This window comes from Geospiza fortis, unplaced genomic scaffold (assembly GCF_000277835.1).
Source record: "Geospiza fortis unplaced genomic scaffold, GeoFor_1.0 scaffold55, whole genome shotgun sequence".
In the NCBI taxonomy this organism is placed as follows: Eukaryota; Metazoa; Chordata; class Aves; order Passeriformes; family Thraupidae; genus Geospiza; species Geospiza fortis.
Genome location: NW_005054308.1, coordinates 1122807 through 1141210, shown reverse-complemented (window position 1 = coordinate 1141210; position 18404 = coordinate 1122807). Strand labels below are relative to the sequence as shown.

Sequence of the window (18404 nt, the reverse complement as noted above, 5' to 3'; positions counted from 1 at the left end):
TGCTGAACTACTTTAAAAGCAAAAGCCACAAGTGTGTTTTACAAGCATTCTCATTTAAAAGGATATTTGACATGTGAACACTATATAGAACATCTCAGATAATACAAAAATAAATTTTTCTTATTCTGCAGTTTCCCAGACAGAGCACCCCAGTAGGAAATCACTGAAATTGGGTTGCTGTAATTATTCTCTTTACCATGTACAATACCCACCCTTGAACTAGAGAGGCCTGTGAGAACTGTGGCTATTTCAGAGGAATTCTGTAAGCAATGACACAGAACCCTGAAACTAAGTGACCCTGCCTCTTCTGCAGAGCAGTGTGCACTCAGAAGAATCAGTATAAACTATTTTTGTATAGAAATGTGCATTTCAGTGGAGGAAAGACTTTTTTTTCCCTCTCATCCCTCTCCAGAAGAGCCCATGTACCTGGGCTTGAAAATGCCTTTTCAATTTTCAGTGAAGCATTTCCTCCTGCCCAACACAAACCACAGATGGTACTGCTGTCCCTCCAGTGCTCCTGTCTGCACTGGTTCTGGGTCAATCCCCTTCCCTTGCTGCATCCCTGGCCATGCCTGGAACCCCAGCAACTCTGGCCAGGTGCCACAACAGCCACTCTGCAGGGACTCAAGTAGGCAAACACCAAATAAGCCTTCCCAGCTCTTTAAATACCAAATATATTCCACTGGGTGCTGTTCTACAATCTGATCAGTTTTAATGATCTGAAATCTCTTCCCACCTCCCCAGGGTCAGGATGAGATGAGCTTGCAAGAGCCTTCCACCTACATCAGAGGAATTTTACTGTTATGCTTCATCACTGTTCTGCAGGATTTGATTCATAACCAGCTATCAGAAAATCTCCAGTAGGAAAATTTATCAGTCTTTATTATACTAATATATCACATCATCAAGTAATGATTTATAGCAATTGATTCTCTATTATCCTTGGAATGCTGCATTTCATTCCTATTCCAAGGAATAACCTACATGTATTAATATACTGCATAAATACATAGAACATGCTTTCCTTTTTGCACCTCAGTAAAAGAGGAAAAGAAGAGGAGGAAAAACCCTAAACATATATGGTTCATTGCATAGAAGTGAATTACATAAAACTGTAAATTTGGAGCACTGGCATTGCTGAAAGAAAAGCCAAGTCACCAGGCTGGAGCTTAAAATCAAACACACTGTGTTCCAGAAAGAGCTGGTGCTCTGACTAAAAATTATTTGTCATCTGTTGGCCCTAGTTTTCAGACGTGACTGGAGTTTCTGATGGTCAAAACAGAAACCCTTTGAAATGGTTATAAAACTCTCACAAGCTTTTGAATTTAGGTTTCTATTTTTAATGATAATTTTAAAAAACTCCAAAGATGTTCCAAGCTACATATTTCAAAGTGAAATTGATAAGATAGAAAAAAGCAAAATCTGTCACATAAACTGTGATCTATTCCTTAGAAAGGAGAGAGGCATCTGTTTTCAAAATCCCAAATGAAAGAGTAATTCAAAAAAGGTGTGCTGGTACAAAATGTCCTTAAAGTATCCCAGGACCCTTTACATGTTGACATTAAGAACACTCTCATCTAATAGGAATACTACAAGAAAAAGCCTGTTAAACTCACATTAAATATGGGCATTCCCCTCTATTCTAGGGATAAATAGCAAAACAAACATGTAAATACCTTGTCTCCAGGAAGAGAGACACAGAAAGAAGTAGAGGAATAGAAGGATTATTTTAATTTTGTTAAGGTTTAGCATCCTTTTAAATTCACAGGATGAGATTGTTAGAACCAGTGTAAGTTTGAAGAGGAAACAGGAGCAAATTCATTTTCACAGCCTTGCACAAGGAACTAATTCTAATGAGCTGAGAGAACTCCAAGCCCAAAGCTCCTGATGATGGGGTCAGTGCAAACCATTGCACAGACACAAACGACAAAGGCACTGACTGCAGCACTACCACATAGACACACTTCTACCGTAGAAATAAAGAGGTTCCTCAGTTGCCCTGGACATGACATGCTGTATAAAACTGTATTAGTGTTGACAAAGTTGCAAGAAAAAACTAGAATATAAAGAAGTAAACATCTTTTCTGTAAATATTATTGATTTTGTAGTTTTAATTATTTTTAATTACTTCATTATTATTCCATTGTTTGCGTAGATCTAAATTTAATAAAGTTTTTTGTTCTGTCCAGAGCAAAAATTTAGGCATCAGAAAATGGATCATTACCCCTATTCTATTGTGATCAAAGAAGTCTCTTTTCCTCACTTCACCTTTCCACTTTCCCTCTTCTTTATTTCATACAATGAACCAAAGAGCAGCAAATATAAGACAAAGTTAATGTTTATGCATAATTTTCCGTATGAATAAAAAACTATCTAACAGTTTCATTAGTATTAGCATATTCATGAGTAACTTTTATTCTGCAGTTGTTGCCTGCAAACATCTTAGCTGCTGGAAATGTAAATACACTGAGGATTTAAACTTGTATTTAGATAAACAGAAGTGTTACAGACAGACATGGTGTCAGTGAATGGCCATCGATTTCAATTATGTAACAGAAGATACTGGACAGGAAAGCATCAAAACTGAATATTGGCATTCTTATTTATGTTCTGACATATCTTTCATGCTCTCACATAAATGTTTAAGCAAAAAAAAAAAAAAAAGAAAAAATCAGTTTGGGCCTATTATTAGTTTAAAAAGATTAGAACACAGGCCTTGGCTAAACCTACCCATGGGCCAATAACTGACATATTGCTGATCCTCTTTTTGTATTGGGAAAAGAATCAAGGCAAAAAAGGAAATGGAGGTCATGAATATTCACAATGACAGTGGGTGTCTAATGCAAAAGACTCTACCAGATGTAATTTTTTTCAAAGCATAATAATAAGGTCCAACGTGAGAAAAGATTTAAAATATAGCTCCTTCTTCTGCATTACACAGATCAGGACTGATTCACACTGCAGCTTAACACTGTAACCAACACTTGTATTAACAGGGCTAGAAAACAGCTACTGAAACACTGGAAGCAATAAACGCAGGAAACTTCAGAGGAGAAAAAAATAAGCAGAAGAAATACACAATATCTAATGTATATAATAAGCATTCTGTATATTGTAAACACAGAGTGAAGACTATAGACAGTCTATAGACAAACACAGAGTGAAGCTGAAGAAGCTGTTAATTATTGCTCTGCAGTAATGAATGGAGAACTCATCTGTGGTTTGGCTTAAGTCCACTCCTCATCACATTCCTGGTTATTACTAACTTGTAAAAATGCTTTACTACATTTCCACTTATGGCTATTTTAAAACAAAATAATTTCCTTCTGAAAATGCTTGAAGCTGAAGATTTATTTAACACGTACATTTAAAAAACTGTTTGTTTATAACATTTAAAAGTGCTGATTGACAATCCTTTCAATCCTCTTTTTATTTAAAACCAATCACTACAACGTTTGATTCAGAGTTATCCATCTCAGTCTCTCATGGAAAAAAATAATGTAAAAAGTCTGCTTAACGCTGAAGACACCAGAAAATCCACAAAATGATGTATAAAAGTAGAAAGAACTGTTGAAGGAATGGAGATACCAAAGAAATGCCAAAATAGTCATATGCCCTTTCAAAAAAAGTATTTTTCATATTCTGAAAATCTTTATTTCAAAATAACTTTTAAAAAGTCCTCAAAACAAATAAAAAAGCACAAACAATGACATCAGGAACCTTACACAGAATTCAAGTTGAATTCTCTCTATCAAATCTGACTTCCCAAGCTGGCTTTAGATCTGTGAAACACTTGTAATTAATTGAGTCTTCTAAAACCTACTAGGGGACTTTTCTTTGATGGGAATTACATCTTCACAAGTTTACGACCTTTCCAAAAAGAAGATCCCAACACCAAGCTTACCATTTACCTTGCTGCAACTCTCCTGGAATTATTCATCAGCAATTCTCATTTGTCAGCTGAGCAAAGCAGCCAAGATTGGCTGTTTATCTCCCACCACAGCTCTCAGAAAAACACAGTGTTACAGAATCAAGCAAGAGGCTTCGGTATGAAAGCCAAATGAGTGTCACCAGAGCTTGACTACTTACAGGAAAGTTTTGATCCTGATTGTATGAAATCTGAAATAAGAGACTGTAGGATTTCAGCATCAAGAGCATGAATCTGTGTCTCCTGAGGGTAGCCAATATTTATAATATTCATATTATATGTATGTTTTTCCATGGTGATTTAGATAATGGCACAGCCTCACAGAACAATGGATTTCATGCACTGAAATGAAATGAAGCCGTTCTGGCTGATAAATTCCCTGTAACCTTAATTAGTTTAGCAAGACTCCGTGACACTTGATTTTACTTTCTGACAGGTCACCAGACTGAATCATGACACTGCACTTCTCCTGAGCCAGCAATCTGCACATCACTGAAACCAGCGAGCTTCTGCCACAGCTCTTCCAGCTCTCCCTGGTGTGCTGTCTCTTGATAATAAGAGGAAGATTGATTAAAGTGAACCTGGAGTGGAAAGTGTAATCTAACTGCTGCTTGGTTAACAGAGTCATGTGTCTGAGATCCTGAGATTGTTCTCCTCTAAAGGATCTCATCATCCTGACACAGCACTGCAGGATTGTCAGATGAATAAAGCAAATTCAGAATACAAAGAATAAACGCAACTACTCTCACTTAAAACAAGTTATGAAAACAGCAGTTTGCTGCCTCAGACAAAATCATTATTTAGTTGTGTTTGAAGTAAAATATTTTAGGCCACAAGAAACATCAAAAAGTTTATTGATATTTGAATTTCAAAGTTTTCTTTACTTGTGTATCTCAAATTATTTCCCAGAGCTCACAGATCATTCCCTATGTTATTGTACAATTCCACAGATCTTCAGAAAGGTAAATACCTTCAACAGAAATCATATTTATATTGTTTCTATTATAGCATATTACGTAATTGCCTTGCAAAATAGTAGAGAATTTGTTGAAAATACTAAAGAACAACAACAACAAAAAGATCATAATCATTAAGTAGAGTGGAAATAAACCTGTGGTTAAGAAGAACTGGAGATCCAGCTGAAAGGTCGGTGGGAGCAGATGGTGGCCTAAGATACTGTGTTGCAGAAGAGACTAAAGAGTGAAAAAATAGAAATAACAACCAGAACCCCGAATGTCTGATGCTTTTGGGAGGGGGGAGGGGGGCAGAGGGAGGAATTCCAGAGTAAGAAAATAGTTATTGATAGATGAACTCTGGCTCAAATCTGAGAATTCAGGTTTTGCCTAGATGCAGAACTAAACTGGCATAGCTTTTGAATAAGCGCTCTTTTTCCTTATGCTTTATAGATTCCTAAGTTCCTTCACAAACAAAGCCTTGAGAATTCATTCAGAGACTGAAAGAATTGCAAGTTAATGCTGCTCCAGATCATTGCAAGTAACATCTGAAAAATGTACTAAATTGTAGATTTTTATTCTGATTTTCTTGGCATTTTTTATGTTTTTTTTTTCTTTTTCTTCTAAATCTTTGTCAAATACAAGCACTTTGGAAACAGAACCAGAGCTGTTTCTAGGCAAGGGTGACCTGGCAGTTTTCTCATGCCATTCCCCAGTCCCATGAGGAGCACCAGCAGCAGCTCTCCCCTGTAAAACACTGTCACATTCCACAACACTTCATCCTCTGCCCTGCTGATTCCCAGCTCTCTAAAACGGTTCATTAATCCAGCAGTAACAAACTGACACCTTGAAGGGAGCAAAGTGCTCTGGAGAGCACAAATCTCCCCAGAAACATCCCCAGAAGTGTTTCTGTATCTTGGTGCAATACGCCAGAGGCTGCGCTGCGAACGGATGTGTTTCCTCCCTGTTTGCACATCAATCTTGTGGGAACAGACAAACCATCCCAATTCAACCCTTCCTCAGCAATAATCCCTTGCATACTGCAACTTTGTGTACAGATTTAATGAAATCTGAGCAGCGAAGAGCATGAGGATGAAAAAAAAATAAGCAATAGTGTCACGTCACCTAGACCTTTTCCTGTATAGCTCTCCTCCCTGAAGCCCACAATGTGACAGGCTGTTTCCTCTCAAAAATGTCAGGCACGGCAGAGAACTGGCAGCACTGAAGTAAAAAAGACAATTTATTATAATACATATCATTTCTTTCAGTGATGACAAGCCTGTGGAAGCTGGTAGAAGGTCCAATTTGCATGACAGCGCAACACTTCAGCAAAGAGAATACACTTAGTTGAGACACTGCAAGAGAATATATTATGTATTCAGAAGAAAGAAAAATTATTATTATTATGCTCTAGGAAAAAATCTGAAAAAAACAGGTGGAAAAATTTTGCATCTCTAATAGTAATTAATTATACTCTAAATTGTTCCTGGCTCAGCAAAGCCAAACCCTCTTGGAATATCTCAGAGCAAAAACTTCATTACAAGTGCCTCTGTCACAAAGGGGTATTTTCCTCCAGTTCATCCTCACACTCAAAGCAAGATCTACTGTGAGGTCAGACCAAGCTGCTCAGGGCTTTCAAACCTCTTGGAAAGGGATCAGAACAAAACTTCAATAACAATGAAACTGCTACTTGCATTTAGAAGGAAGCTCCCTATCCTTCAAAAAGGAAAAATCAGGATGGTCACCCTAATCTAGCAGTGACTGCAACTTAATTTCAGTTTGATTCAAAATCACCATTGTCTGATTTTTAGAGCCACTGCACACTACCACTTTTATCTGTTCTGTTTAGTGTATTATTATTCCAGTCTTTTTGTGTCATTTTATCAGCAATTGCCTCCACTCTTTAATCTCACTACTATTTGAGACACTTAGAAATCAACAGGATTCTGTTACCACTGAGGTTTTGAATGCAGCCATTGTTCACTATTTCCTATATTCTTCAACTGGCACCAACAATTTCTCGTGAAAATATTCCCTGCTCCTATACAGTACAGGATTTTTGCCTTTTTTTGTTCTTTCTCTCTTAATCTTCAAGGTTTCCATCTGTGCCAAAGAAGTTTCTATGCAATTAAAGAATTTATTTCCACTTTCAACACTGTTAATAGATACTTTGTAAACAATCCTTATTATATTTTATCAGACTGAAGCTATCTTTTCATCAAGAGCTAATAATGTCTCTACACTTGTACTATCAGTTCAGAAATATACTCCAAGAATCAAAATTTAAAAAATTAATTTGGCATCCTTTACTACCAAATGAGTTTATTTAATTGTGTCTGATTAAATACCTCATCTCAACCTTCAAAATTTGTCACCTCCTTTGTGGTTCACTATTTCTTCCAGGGTTCAAGTCAGCCTTGTATTTCAGTGACTGAGTGCAAGTAACTGTTTTTACAGCTGGAAAGTTCAAGAACAAGACTCAAGAGAACCTTTTCTCAAGGAATGAAAGATATATGGAAATGGAAATGGCATGGAAAGTATTTCTTACTTGGCATTAATACAAATCCAGCTATTTTAACAAAATAAGGATACCATACTTTTTCCCTCCCCTCCTCATCAGACTGCATGTTGGGGAAATTGCAATAAATACATTCCTGGGTCCATGCTTTTCAACCCATCTAGCAAATACCCGTATAAGTGCATCAGGAAATTACTCAGGAAACACAGATCACATTTTAAACTAAGCTGCTTCATTATAATTGTACTTTAAATGTATTTGACTTGGCAGACACATGATTGGGTTTTAAGCAATTTTAAGATCTTGCACAGAGCAAACTTTCAACTTCCACAGCAGTTCCCTCCAGCTACTCTTACTGGAAGGCATTTACACAACCTGCTGGGACTCAGCTTGACATCATTCCTTCCATCTGGACATCCAAACCAGCAGTCTGGATACAATATTTCCTGCCTTCTCGCTACTTCACACACTTGACATTCATTGAAATTTCTGGAAAATGAAATGCCTAAGAATCAGAACTCTATGAATACTTCAGAAGCCCTTGAGAAAGGGTTTTGCTTTTTCTTCACAGCTGAAGGAACACTAAAAAAGTGTTTCCAAAAGCAGTAGTCATTTTTTCCACAGGTAAAAGAATGCATTTGGTTCCTTTTTTGACATGTGGAATTGGATTATCATTCTCACATCTTTATATATTTGGAAATAAATCAAAATTAACCAAGTCAATGAGCTCTGTTATAAAGAACTCCAGGGACGTAGTCCAACTTAAAACCTGTAAATTCTTACATTAAAAACTCTGAAAAAAATTGATAAAGATATGGAAATCAACTAATCCATGAATCAGAAACAAACACTAAATTTGCAGGAGAAACTAATCAAACATTCCTTAAAGCTTACACAAAACAAGTTTTCATTCATAAAATGACCTGGCAAAAGAGTTTCAATCCCTGTTTCTGACAGAACCATTATTTCCCTTTCCCTCCAATGGTCAGAAGATATCAAACATATTTTGCAGTCCTACTGTAAGAAATTTAGAGAGAAATTAAAATAAAAAACACATCAAACATACAAAGACACAAAAATAATCAAAAAAGCTTTGTTATGACTCTGCTGAGATTGTCCTGAAAACAATGACTCATCTCCTGGCAGCTTCTTCAGTCCTGATGAACTTCTAACACTGGATTTTCTACCTTCACAATGAAGATTTTGTTAAATATGTTATTCATAATAGGTTCAAAAAGACATTAGCTGAAATGCTTTGCCTTTTCTCTCAAATTATTAGACCATAGTAAGTAAGTGCAGAGCCACAGCAATAAGTGCAGGGCTTTAGCAGCTGCTAGACAAGCAAAACCTCCAGCAGCTCATATATTTGTAGCCATGACCTCATGTGCTGGATATAGTATTTGTGCTTGAGCACATTCCATATTAGCTGGGAAGCAGCACACATCGATTTGATATCTACTGGCTAGCAGCTGGTTAATCCATGCATGAAATGCATTTATACAGCAGTTCACTGGTTTGATTGATGACACATCTATTCTCCTAAGATAACAGCACGCTTCCTGTCTCAAGAGTCACCAAAGTGCTTTACAACATATTCTTATGTTGCTACACACTACTTGAAATTTAGGATTTTTTTTAAAGAAACTCTTCTTTGAGATGCCTTCTCCATCATGTCCAAAGAAAGTAAAAGCTCTATAAATTTTTCCCATTAAGAATGATTGTTTCATTTTAAAAAGTTAATTCCTCAGTAAAGCACTTGTCAGAAAGAGATAACTGACTCCTATGAAACAGCCTCTCTCTTTCTCATTTTCCTCCCTCCCATTAAGTAAGCAAGAAAGAGAGCAAGCACTAACACCCCAGCATTACACACTACACTTTTTTTTACCTACTGGGCTTTACTTATCAACACTCTATTCTTGAATTCTGATCACCATCTTTCCCAGAAAGTCACAGGGAAAATGAAGAAGCATTCAGATCCATATTTATAAGCAAACAAAACAGAACCCAAATTTGATACCAGCACCATGGATAAGAAACCCTTCTCTGTTTTTACAGGCAGGACTTGGGGTTTTTCAATGTCATAGTTTCAAGCTAACCCATAACCAACCTCTAGGAAGCTTGAAACCTTCTTTGCAGTGAAAAAATTAGAAAAGAAAGGAAACATAGCTCATAATAATTTTTTAACAACTAAATTGTTAAGTACTGCCCCATGTGCTCTGCCCTGCTCTTGAGGATAGAATAGCTGTACAATTATTTTGAGACAAGTGTTACATATCTAGGGGTATTTAAATTAAAAGTATAAGTTTATCAGAAACTTTGTTTGACAAACGAGATTGGTATATGGGAATTCTACCTACAGTTCTCTCCGTTGTTTGTAGTGCTTTCCTGAAATAATTGTTATATCTCAGTTCATTATGATAAGTAACATACAGAGTAGATTAGGTACGGGTTCTAGATCTTAAAAAAAAAGGAATCATGCTAGTGAAAAGTTCTGGTCTTATATTCTTGCAACAATATTCTTTCTTCCCAAATGTCTAAAAATCAATTTAAATACAAAGAGAGGATATATAGACATGATTAAATCAACACAATGAATAAAAATTGTTAGCATGGATAAAACTATTTTAGTTTGACTTAAAATATAAAAAAACCATTATGAGAATAAACCATGTTTTCAAACACCAATTTGAATCATAAACACATAAAGGATTTTGAAAATCTTATTGTTCTACCTTTTAAAAGGTATTTATGTTTTATCACGGCTCTGTTATCCCCGTACCTAAGCCAATCCTAAAGTTAAGCAAAAATCTTCAAACAAACAGTAGCTATTCATTCCAAACAGCATTTCAGACCCAGCACTTACACACTCCTCCCAAAAATGTCTTTATTGATTCTCCTCAAAGTAGCTCATTTATTGCCATCATTTGCATTTAACTTGGTTTGAAGTTCTGCTCTATATCAATGCAAGTTTTTTACTGTTTGTTTTTGTTGTGTTACTTGATGCAATATTTCTTTATCACCTGTACCAAGGTCTCCTCCTGAACACTGCAGAATGTTGCAGATGCTTGGAGTATGTTGCATTAACAGTGATTTCACTAATGAAAATACTACCGAGACTTCATGGTCTTATCTAGAAAACTGGTGCACAATTTGGCAGGTTTTTGATTTGTTTGGTGGTGGTTTTTTTTCCCCTCAGTGAGTGTGAAGAGGGAAGAACAGGGAATATAAGCAAGTACATATGATCTTCCGAGGTCCTTCCCAACCTGGGCTGTTCCATGAGCGCTTTGAGACAAGCGCACCCTAAATTAATTGCTTCATTTCTTGTATTAGACAACTTGTGATTAATGTCACCAAATATTACAATTAAGTACTCCTCTCAAATTATCTCCTCATCTCTGCAGTGTTCAAAAAGTCAAGCTAGACCTCAGCTGGCCTACGGCATAACATGATTATCTACAGCAGCTCACAATTAACCAATTACACTTGGAATGCAGCGCTCTCACACACAATTATTTAGGAACTCACTGAAACATGAATTTAGTGTCTGCTTGTTTCAGCTATTCAGCAAGGAATATTTACAGCTGGAGATGCTCTCTGAGCATAGGAGAATTAAAGCCTGTTTAGATTAAATAGGAAAAAATACCTAAAATTAATTATAGCAAAATTTGCACAAACAGAAAGTAAATACAGTCAATAGTACATAAAAGCACCTTTCCTGAGGAAAATATTAAGTGCTTAAAACTAAGCATATCATTTGGGGTTTTACAAAGGAGCACTTTATCAAATCAATACTGCGAAGGGTATTAAAAAAAACAAAAAACAAAAACGAACCCCTGGCACCAAACAAGACAAACCAGGTAAATTCTCAGGCAAAACCAGATCTCTCTTTCAGTTTCATGCAGGATCAGAGATTTTAGGCAAGAAGATTTACACGTCTGCTAATCCTTCACCTAGTGAAATAACGGGTTCACCTCAGAATAGGGCTTTGGGAAAAAAAAACCCCAAACAAAACTTCTATGGATTTTTGATGCAGACAGTGACAATTCTGAGCTTCTCAACTTGAGATAAATGTGAGCCACTGAAAAATGGATTCTTCATTAGATTCTCTTTGATTCTTAGGTTTTATCTTGATCCTTATTTCTCTAGATCACGGTACAAGAAAAGCATTTTTGTACTTTATTTCATTTGCTTTTTATTTACATTGATATCATACTTTGTAAAAAATGAACCCATTAATCAGTTAACTAAACAGTAAATACATTTTTTTATTCCCTAGTCTAAGTTTATTCTAAATCCTTACCTGCGTGTGATTCCTTTAAGTCAAATGGAAATAAAAATCAAAAAACTACATGAACTAATTTTTCTTAGCAAGAAAAAAAATTCTCTCTGCATTCTGCTATATAAAAATGTATAATTGTAAGTAAGTCTTTGGATGATTTAATCAAAAATGTACCCCTCCATATCACAGACCTCAACTTTTATGAGCACATCATGTATTTAAAATTTAACCTCCTCTTCTACCCAGATGAAGTTACAACAAAACAGACAGAAGTACTAAATTACTGAGTATTATTCTTAAGGATATCATGACACTTTAGTACCATAACAGATGGGTTTTCATGATTCGAGAACATGACAATACAACAACTGCAGTGAGTGAGCTTGGAAAAGCTGCTATTTATAAGTTATTTTCTTAATTTCCATGTTCAAGAACAGCACAACTTCACAGGAAATTCCTAGTTAATAGGGAAACCTCAGTCTATTCATTACTTCATGCTTATTTGTAGCACAATAGCAATTGTTAACAATCATCTTAGTTCAGTATAATTAACCATTCTGCTTAGAATTAAACAGAAAACAAAAGAGAAGGGTAAAAGAGGGTTCAGATTCCAACCACTGGATAATTTACACAATATTCACACATATTATCTATTATTAACATTAAAAGTCATATTGTAAAACCTGAATATTGAAATCCAATATTCTTGGCTGCCAGCCAAGCATAGAATAACAGACAGGCTAATACTAAAGAAAACAAATTTTTATTCATTTACCTTCTGTTGGAAATTAACTGTGTAGTGAATTTTTTAGAAGATGAAAATTGTAATTGCTTGTATAATAAAGCTGAAAATTAAGGAGAAACAGATGGAAGACTAAAAGTTCTTTTTTGTAAGTGATAAGAGGATGATTCATAAGTATTTGACATAAGTTAAAATTACTTATGGAAGAAATGTTTATGGAAAATGTTCTGCTTAGGACAATGTGCCATCATACAATCAGCAGTGAATTATTCCAATTGCCATCCCTAATCAAAAAAAGAAAAGGAAATAAACTAAGAAAGAAGAAAAAAATTAAAACTTGTTATTTTCTCCTGAACTTCAGTGACTTGTGTCCTAAAGTTCTACCTCAACATCTGAGGGCACTATCAGAAGCATTGTAGGTCACAGTAATTCTATCAATTTGCAGTTGTGAGATCACTTTATAATGTCACTAAGTAGTAATTAACTTCCTAAGGTCAGCTCAACAGAATGCGTGAAAAAATAGGTGGCACGTAAGTGCATGAGACTCGTGGTGAAGTTACCACACCTTGTTGCAACAACCCCAAGGAAATACTATTATTAAATCTTCATCTACTACTTCTAAACAAAAATTGACAGGAAAGCCAATGATCTTGCCCACACTTACATGGGCGCATATGACTTGAAATATATTAAGTGGACATTTTCACATAAAGCTAAATACTTAAAGTAGCAGATTAAAAATACACAGATTAATTTCTTCTCATTGTTTTCCTAATACTCTACCGTGAAAAATGCAGCTACCATGGAGATGTTGGTTTTGTTCAGAGTAAAGGGGCCAGCACTTTGATTATGCAGTCAAGAGTTCTCTTTGACATGAGCAGATGACTTCCAGGCAGTGCAGCACCAGCCTTGCTGCAGGAGTGGGTAGAGCAGAACAAGACACAAGGGGGTTGTTGTGGTCTTTAGCAGCAGGGTAGGTGCCTGTCCATTCTAGTTCAGCAGCAATCATGCTGAAACCCAGATTCAAATCAACAGGTCAAATCCAGATTGTATCTGGAGCCAGTAACGCTGGAAAGCACATCTTAATTCACCTATGAATCTTTTGGTTTAAAATATACAGCCGAGTGCTGCAGTCTCTTCACAGCACTTCCTCCTCCAGGTCACTTTCTCAACCACTCACAGATATATTGCTGTGCAATACAGGTATTTATAAAATAAGTTAATCATGTCATATGTGGAAGGGTTCATTGGGAATTTCAATAAAATATATTTTTTCAATATTTTATTAACAATTAATAGGGGTTAGGGACTGATGTTTGGATGCTTTTATGCATTCATTTTAATTAGTTGTTCATGTTTTGATTTTTATTTTTTTTTCTTGTAATGATCCATTTGTCTACATAATTTATTTTTTTCTGTCTTCCCATAAAATGGGATTTCAATGAATATATCTTACTCTAGCTGAACAGGTTATTGAAACCTAGATCACAATATCCACATATTGCACATTACATATGCAAAATTGGTATGAGAAAATAGAGGAAATTTTCCAGACTACAGCACAGAATACAAAGTCTGGAAGAGCAACAATCCAAAGCATCTCAAACAGCAAGTTTCAAAATGTCAGTTAAAGCAACTAAAACCCTCATCCTCCTATATGTCTGATGAAGAAGAACCAAACATCACACCTAAAAGCAAGAGGTGCCACTGCTACGCATGAACAACAAGCCTAAACATGGACATGATAAAAGTTTAAGAAATCACTTTTGTACCTCCAATTCACAGACTGCTTCCAATCTTTCACTGGTGGATTTTTTTGCATCTATTGCAGACTTAGCACCTCCTGTTCTGCATGGCTATTCTTTAAAGATATAATTTTGTTATGCCAAGCAAAGTTATCTGCAACTAGCTAAGGGTACCCCACATCTGGGAAAAACCTGATAGTGACAAGACATTAGTATATTAGTTCCACAAAAATAAACGACATATTTGCACATTCAAGGAAGAAAAACTGCAACGAGGCAAATACAGGAATAGATGAGCAAAATTACAGTGTTTGAGAATATAGGTCATTCTACAGAGATCTATGGCTGAAATGATATCTGTATCTGGAGAACAGGCTGAGAAGATTATTGTCTCTTTTTTTTTTTTTAGATTTCCAAATCTAGTAGATGATTTTGCACCAATCCCTTTAAGTTTGGCAAAAAAGAAAAATAAACAGGCAAGAAAATTACTGCAGAATGTGGAAGGCTGGTATTATAACACATGGCAGAACTCAGGACCTGATGCAGTGAGGGGTGACATCTGTGCCAAAAGCCTGGCTGTTACTGAGGCTGAAATCCAAAGAAAAAACCAAAACAGAAAAGGACCAACAGAACCAGACAACCCCATATCATAATGCAGCTTTCAAAAAAGTAGAAGGTTAGCTGCATGGCTTTCTAATTAAAGCCTTAAGATCCCACACACTCTAAAATCATCATAAAAAATTTCCTTCTTCATTTGTTGATCCCTTAAGAAAATCTGAACACAAATGTATCCCAATGAAGGGAAAAAGCAGATCAACAGAAATTAGCTGCATGAGCTACCATAAACTTTGTCTTCTGTATAGAAGGAAACACACCTGGAAACTTCTTTGTGCAGTATGTGTTACTTAAGAGACAATGTCAATGAAATAGTGCATTGTTAGAGGATAATGGTCTCCTGCTGCTATTAAATGCCAAGGCACAGCTAAGCCACTTGCAAAGCAAGGGACATTATTCCAATGATAATGTTCTAGTACAAATGGCACTTCTACTACACTGAATAGGGGACATTGGTTCAATCATTTGATCTGATACCTGCTGCTGTGACAGAGCAACAGTTGCTCAAAAGTGCTGCTCTAAAATTGCCGTATTTGAACCGACCACCTACAAAACCTGCAGCATTTGCAACATTTAATCCCAGCACATAAACATCAGCAAAGTCTTAAAATAACATTAGATTTATATTTTTATGGCCATTTGGCACATAGAGAAACTAAGACTTACCCTACCTAGCCTTCCAAATGAGGTATTCTAGATGCCAAAAAGACATGGAGACATCATATTTCTAGGACTTCACATATCTAAACAAAAGAGATTGCTCTTGCCTTCAAGTTGTTTATTCCTCACTCCTGCACAGGAGGAGCCTCAAAGCTCTTGTAACTCAGATTTGTTCAGTCTCAGAAGCATGACTCTATCACTACTTTAAAAATGTTTGTTTTTTGAATTTTTACAATGATGAACTCCTGAAAAGGTCCTGCAACCCTTCTTCACCTAAGGGCAAATCAAATGACTGGAGTGAGGCTTCACATGTCCATGAAGGAGCTGTACCTTCAGAAATGTTTTCCAATTTTTTTAGGTGGATGGAGATTTGGGATGGCCTGTGGGGAAGCCTAGTGCAAAAGACGACAGAACTGTGAAGGCAGGGCTTGCTGGTGATTGCCTTGTGCCTGCCCATGGATCTTCCTAAGCAGCATTAGGTAGGAAGAGCAATTGCAGCCAGTGTCAGCTCATCAAGAGCCACCCCAAAACACACAGAGCATGGGCAAGCAGGGAGAGCAACAGCTGCATAATGCTGTTGGAGACAGAAGCACTTAACCCATTTTTAAAGGTAGTTCAAAAGACTCTTTATTTGAAAATGGAAACCCATCAGGCATTGCAGAGCCACAGACAACAAGACCTCAGTGACAGCAGAGGCTCTTGACTCTCCTTGCACAAATGCCCGCTAGTGAGAAAGGTCTGCCCAGTGCTGCTGCCACTGCTGGCTCCTGGCACACAAACGAGGGGCAGCAGCATCTCCTCTGACCCACACAGTGACCTGTGGGCTGGCAGGGCAGCTGGGCCAAGAGGCCCAGCAGGGTCACACCATCAGGAGCTGAAGAACCTGAGCCTTTCTGTGCACCAGTTCACAGCCCAGTATTTCAGTTCTGAATAAGCACCTCCAGGTTTCAGAAAGAGCTGCCAACTGGCTGCTTTTCTTCCCTAACAGCTGGTGAGCTGGTTTCCCAACACAAACTTGACAGAGTGGATAAGCACCACAGTGCAATGCAAACTCAACCATGATTGGTTGTGTAAAAACATAACTGAAAAGCAATTTACTAATTAAAGCAAGGATTCCCCTGTGGACCAGCTGAATAGAGAAAAAATTAAACTTGACTATAACTCAGACACCAGGCACTTGAGAACAAAGACACAAAAGCTCTGTTTCACATTTTAACAACTGAAAATACCTTGAAATTTGGGAGCTTAAATCACATGCATATTCACAGCAAAACACAGACAATATACAGACAGTCATGGGAAGGAAAACCAAGACTGTTCTAATGATAATCATGTTCATTTCAACAACTGATAGAAGAGTGCTCCATTATAAACTTCATGAAAGTGTTGATTATTATAAGCTTGCTTCCAATAGTTCAACTTTTTTTGTACAATTGTCATTCAGCTTCCTCTAATGAACTAAGACCTCATGTTTAGAATTACATGTTACTGTATAGCTTCAATTCTTTCTGTTAGCAACTTCGAGCTCCATTATATTGCACAGAACTCTATTGCACTATTTTTGTCTTTCAGTTTGTATTTGAATTATGAGTAATTTCTCAAGGAGCTTCCAGAATAAGTGAAAGCATCAAATTTGTCACAAGTAAAATCATTCATATTAATCAGTTATTCAGAGGCAACTGATGTCATCGGCACCCATCCAGTTCAGAGCAGGAAGTGGTACTGTGAAGGCAATGTGACATAAAATCTTGGAATGGTCCTCTCAAGGAACTCCAAAGCATACAGTCTTGATAATTTTTAAGTTTTCTTTCATTTTCTTAATCTGGGAGAGCAGATTAGGCCCAGGGCATTTTTATCCTCTTTTTATGCAGACCTCATTTTATGGTCTAATGTTCACCTGGTCATTTGGTCATTAAAGCTCAGTTATGTTCCTCTGCCTTCTGCAAACTTCTCCTGTGATCAGGAAGAAACCAGTTAAGGCATTCTGTAAGTTCACTATATTTCCCTGCTAGCAGAAGTGTATTCAGTACATTATATGATTTGGACGTGATAAAATTTGCTAGAATTTGACCAGAAATCTAACAATACTTAAACTTATCTCAGCAGACACCAAAATACCACTAATGCTCTAGAGGTAGACTAAAATTGCACGTGCTGCATGTTTGTGGTTTTGCCTGTCTCGATAAAGGATGGTTATTTCCTTTTTTATACTCCCTGTGGCATAAGGTAATGTGGCAGCTAAAGTAAACAACACCAGACAGACTTAAAAATTGATCCTACAGTTCATTCTATGTGTTCCTAAGGGCTTTTCATTCATAGCACTCAAAGAGTAAAAGCATAATTTACCTTATGTGAGGTCAAGTTAATTATCTCACATTAAAGCCCCAGTGACCAATCTATAAAACAGCTGGTAGCATCTATTTTCAGTTGCAAAACCATTGTCTATCTTTTTTGTTTCCAGAACATTACATGCCATTTTTCTTGGTAATTTTTGCCTCATTAAAAGCTGACCTGACTGTCTTCAGATAATACTGCATTACTAATGTCAGAGCTGAATAGATTCTATTATGGGCAAAAAGCACCTCCTATGGTTCTTACCAAACCCTTTCAGACGGTTCTGAGCATCAACCATCCATAAAATATGCTTATCCTTTCAGGTCTGTTTCATTTTTAAAAAAATTCATTGTGCATATAACACCAAAACAGATGGAAACCTTTGCTGATACTAAATACATGAATACTGAGAGCCAAAGAAAACTCTTTTTCAGAGATGTATAATAATGTTACTGCTCCATGACTACACTTAGACATGACTATGTGGCAAAGTTTACCAAAATTATTTTCTCAGTCAGATTTCCATGGATAAGAAGACAGCTTTGATAAGAACAGAACTTTCTCATTTTTCTAAAAATGGAATGTAACACCTTTCTTTCATTTTTCTGTCTCACACACTTCAAAAAGTCT

General features: G+C 36.5%; 1 protein-coding gene across 3 annotated transcripts in view; it reads right to left on the bottom strand.

Annotated features, from left to right (window-relative positions):
- Positions 1-18404, bottom strand: part of GABRB2 (gamma-aminobutyric acid type A receptor beta2 subunit) — a 140318-nt gene that overhangs the window by 94077 nt on the left and 27837 nt on the right. The window lies entirely within an intron of this gene.